Source organism: Penaeus vannamei, chromosome 14 (assembly GCF_042767895.1).
Source record: "Penaeus vannamei isolate JL-2024 chromosome 14, ASM4276789v1, whole genome shotgun sequence".
In the NCBI taxonomy this organism is placed as follows: Eukaryota; Metazoa; Arthropoda; class Malacostraca; order Decapoda; family Penaeidae; genus Penaeus; species Penaeus vannamei.
The window spans coordinates 39,454,592-39,459,591 of record NC_091562.1 but is presented as its reverse complement, the minus strand read 5'-3'; the positions used below and the strand labels follow the sequence as shown (position 1 = coordinate 39,459,591).

The following is a 5,000-nucleotide window of genomic DNA, read 5'->3' as shown; positions in this document are numbered from 1 at the left end:
GCGTGTGCGTGTGCGTGTGCGTGTGCGTGTGCGTGTGCGTGTGCGTGTGTATGAAAACCAAAACTGAAAACAAAGGAAACAAAAGCGAAATGATGAAAACGCGCAGAGAGAAATGTGTCACAGCAAGAAATTGATACAATATTTGCACTCCCACAGCTGCTGCCGTGAACGGATCGGATGTCCGGCGAGAAAAGCTTTCGTTATCTGGGTCGGTCTATTGCAGATATTATTGCACTGTGTTGCATTGCCTGCGATCTGTTGCATTCGTTTGTAGGCCTACTTTAGTGCATTCGTTTGTAGGCCTACTTTAGTGCATTGGACAGCCAGTTTTTTTTATTTCTAAACATTATTCCTAAATTTTGGCAATATCGTAATTCAATATCGCATTTTATAACCTAAAAGTAAACAAAACAAATAAACTAAACGAAAAATAACCACACAACGGATATGAACAAAACACAAAATACATTAAAAACATATTAAAAAAAAAACCAAAACACAAAATACATAAAAAAAAAAACTATTACAACCACACCAATCACTCCTTCCGCCCTTCCCTCGCTAAATCCTTCCCAGTCTCCGCTTCCACCAGATTCCTCTTTCATTCTCCTTCCTCCTGTATTCAGGAATTTGCAAAGAAGGCGAAGGGAAGAGGATCTTTAATCGCATTACTTCTGCTCAAACAGCGAATCGGGTCAACCTTCGGGAGAGTCGAATTTCGCCCGTATGTTACGAGTCAATAAGGAAATCCAGAAGCGAGCGAACCGTGCGACTCCTCTTTGCATATCTCTCTCGAGGAAAAAAAAGACGAAAAAGAGAGATGAAGAGAAAAAAAGGGAAGAGGAAATACGGGAGAATAATTGTTGAAGTAAGAAGGAAAATAGTGATAGAGAGAAAGACAAAAGATGCGGAATAAATAGAGGGAAGATGGCTAAAAAAACATGAGAAACTGAAAAAGAAAAAAGTTCAGAATCAGTTAATTACAAAAAAAAATGAAGACACGCAAGTATGGCTTAGGAAAAGAAAAAAGAAAGAAAGAAGAGAAAAAAAAGAAGAGAGACATAGAAAAGATTACGAGAAAACTATATTAACAACAAAATGATTTACGAAAAAAGTAGAAAAGATGGAAAACGCAACAAATATAAAAGGAAAAAAAATACGTTATTTCAACGATAAAAAAATAAAAAAGATAATTGAAAAAAAAAATTAAAGACAAATAAAGGACAAAAACAATGACAATACAAAAAAACAATAACCTACACGAAAAAACAATAACAAAAGCAAGAAAACAAAGACGATACCCTAAAAGAAAGAAAAGAAAAATGATGGCACGTCAATTGCTTTCTTGAAACAGACACTCGCGAGTTCGATCGACATTCCAATCAGCTGATCGAGCGGGGGATTGAAGACGATCAAGATTCGGTCTTCCCTTGTGTGCCTTGTCATTTTCTCCTTCTCTTTTCTGGCTCTCGGTTCCTTGTTTTGTTTTCGTTTCGCTTTTTTTTATTATTTATTCTGGTTGGGTGTCTGTTCGTCTTTTATCTCTGGTTCTCTTCATCTTTTTTTTTTTTACCTCTTTTTATTTATATAGAAGCTTTTTTTTCTCTCTCTCCCTCCCTCCCTCCCTCCCTCCCTCTCTCTCTCTCTCTCTCTCTCCCTCCCTCTCTCTCTCTCCCTCCCTCTCTCTCTCTCCCTCCCTCTCCCTCTCTCCCTCCCTCCCTCTCTCCCTCTCTCCCTCTCTCTCCATTTCCTCCTCTCCCACCCATATACCAAGCACACATTTACAAAATACATACTACCCAAGAAGAAAAAAACGAAAAAAAAAGAAAAAAAAAAATCACAAAAAGTGCCAAGAAAGAGACCGCGAAGGAAGAGACCGCGAAGAAAAGACCGCGAAGGAAGAGACCGCGAACGACCCCGAGAGCCCATCCCACGCCGGCCTACAGGTGCGTCCTCTCTCTCTCACCTGCGTCTGTGCCTTATTACGTACTTCTCCCCCTGGTGGCGTCCGACTGCGCTCTCTTACCTGCGAGGAAAGAAAACGGGAACAGTTTAGGGTAACTTCTTAATAAATGAATTGATAAATATATTTTCATCATAAAATGGAAAGACGATAATATTATCATATGTACACACACACACACGCACACGCACACGCACACGCACACGCACACACACACACACACACACACACACACACACACACACACACACACACACACACACGCACACGCACACGCACACGCACACGCACACACACACACACACACACACACGCACAGCCTGTTGTTATCGTTCTTGTTGTAAATATTATCTTTAGTATTGTTATCCTTTGTTATCATCGAAACCATTAGACTCTTTTATCATTTATATCACCAGCACCACATCCGTCACCATCACAACCATAACAACAACGACCAATCCCATATATACATATAATACAGCAAACATCTTATACAACAGATAAAACTACATTCAGCGAGAGGCGACTGCAACAACAACAACAAAGGCAGCCACAGACGACACGCCATCACAAAAGACCCTTTTTACTCCCCCCCGAGACAACGCCCATTATAAAGATCAACGCCACGAAAGGAGGAGATGATAAAAAAGGAAAAAGAAAAGTGTATGCCTACGAATGAAAAAAAAAATATTCTGTGTCTGAGTCACGAACCATTATACAGGCTTGGTTCGACTGGTATGCGTCTAAATGTCTGGTCTATTTCTGTCTGTCTCTGTCTCTCTCTCTCTCCCTCTCCCCTTCTACTTTTCCCTCTAAACATTTCCCTGACCTTTTCTTCTCCCTCTTCCTCTCCCCTCCCTCTACCTTTCTCCCTCCACCTCTCCCTCACTGTATACAAGACAGAGAGATACACAGATATATAGGTAGAAAGATAAATAGACAGACAGGTAGATAAGCAGGTAGACAGATGATGTATAGACAGATATAAAGATAGACAGGTAGACAAGTAGACAGCCAGATTCAGAAATAGACAGGTGCGTAGATAGACAGGTAGACAAATAGACAGATAAAGAGATAGACAGGTAGGTAGATAGACAGATATAGAGATAGGCAGGTAGACAAATACAGATAAATAAAGAGATAGGCAGATAGATAGATAGATAGATATAGAGATAGGCATGTGGATAGACAGTTGGTAGGTACAGAGATAGGCTGATAAGTAGATAAACAGACATCCATAGACCTATAAGTGCAAGGATCCCATCACACCACAAGAAAAGCAATTACAACAAACACAAGTAAAACAAAAAAAATCCCTCCTTCTAGCCAGTGATTAGCTCCTCACGAGCGGCGGCGGGAGGCAGGATTAGGATTCGGCGGGATTGGCTGACGCTCCGGGGCTTTTAGGGAAAGTTAAGGCGCTCAATTGGCCAAATTTCCTGCGCTAATGTATGCCCCCGACTTCGAGGCCAAGAAAAATACAGGGAGATTGACATTTATTCTTCATTTATCTGATTCTGTTGGATATTTTCTTCTCCTTTTCTGTACATGTCCGTGTGTGTGTGTGTGTATGGGTGTGTGTTTGTGTGTATGGGTGGGTGTTTGTGTGTGTGTGTGTGTGTGTATGGGTGGGTGTTTGTGTGTGTGTGTGTGTTTGTGTGTGTATGGGTGGGTGTTTGTGTGTATGTGTGTGTGTGTGTGTGTGTGTGTGTGTGTGTGTGTGTGTGTGTGTGTGTGTGTGTGTGTGTGTGTGTGTGTGTGTGAGTGAGTGAGGTGAGTGAGTGAGTGAGTGAGGTGAGTGAGTGAGTGAGTGAGGTGAGTGAGTGAGTGAGTGAGGTGAGTGAGTGAGTGAGTGAGGTGAGTGAGTGAGTGAGTGAGGTGAGTGAGTGAGTGAGTGAGGTGAGTGAGTGAGTGAGTGAGCGAGCGCGCGCGTGTCAGTGCGAGCATCAGTACCTTCCGAGGTAAATACAGATAAAAACACAAATAATGACCAAGATAACTAACCATTCACACACAGACATACGACCACACAGCCAGACACTCGGGCCCGAAATCTACAACATAATAAGCAGCGCCGGCGTTTCCCGAGTCAATATCCTGCCTCCTAAGCCCTCATCCCGGCCCTCATAACGCCTCATAAATAAGCGCACGCTGCACATTCCCACGAAACAAAATGTACCGGAGAGTCCTCATAACACTGACCCTGCCCCCCCCCAACATAACCTACCTACCTACCTACCTACCTACCCTATCTCTCAGCCCTTCATTCTACCACCTCCCACCTTCTCTTTATTCTCTCACCTCCTCTTTTCGCTTATCCTCCATCTCTCTCCTTCGTTCCTCTTCGTTTCTTCCCCCTTCCCCTTCCCCTCCCCATCCTCTCTTCCCACTACCCTTACCCCTTCTAACCCGCCTCCTTTCCCTCTCTTCAAACTTCTCACTTCTCATTTCTTGCTCCCTCCATCTCTTTCCTCCCCCTTCCCCCTCTTTCTCAAGCCTCCATCCTCTTTCTTTCTTTGCTCCCTCCACCTTTCTTCCCTTCCCTTCCCTTCCCCTCTTTTCATGCCTCCATCCACTCTCTTTCGTCCTTCCTTCAACTCGCTTTCCCTCTCCTTCTTACTCCCTCCTCCCCTCCCCTCTCGTCCCTTCCTTTCCCACTTCCCTCTCCATCTTGCTCCCTCCTACCACCTACCTTTCCCCTTTCCCTCTCCCTCTTACTCCCTCCTCCCTTCCTTTCCTATTCCCCTTTCCACCTTACTCCCTCCTCCCCTCCCACCTTTCTCTCCCTCCCTCCTTTTCCCATTTCCCTCTTCTCCTTCCCTCCCTCCTCCTCTCCTACCTTTCCCTCCCTCCCTCCCTTCCCCATTTCCCTCAGTCCATCGAGGCGGCCGTTATTGGACTATCCATCAGCTGCAAGTAAGGATAAAGAGAATATCATTCGGATAAACTGAGTGATGATGAAAACCGGCTGGATAGAGGTGGAGGTGGGGGGAGGGGGGAGGGAGGAGTATGGGGGGTCATGCGATAGTGGGGAGAG

At 44.2% G+C, this 5,000-nt stretch overlaps 1 protein-coding gene and 1 long non-coding RNA gene across 3 annotated transcripts in view; both read right to left on the bottom strand.

Annotated features, from left to right (window-relative positions):
* The window catches only part of LOC113827142 (carboxyl-terminal PDZ ligand of neuronal nitric oxide synthase protein-like), a 373,830-nt gene that overhangs the window by 166,755 nt on the left and 202,075 nt on the right, over positions 1-5,000 (bottom strand). The window lies entirely within an intron of this gene.
* The window catches only part of LOC138864040 (uncharacterized), a 24,132-nt gene continuing 21,093 nt past the window's right edge, over positions 1,962-5,000 (bottom strand). The window contains exon 3 of the long non-coding RNA XR_011399068.1: positions 1,962-2,026. This is a non-coding gene — a long non-coding RNA (uncharacterized lncRNA). The remainder of the gene's footprint in view (positions 2,027-5,000) is intronic.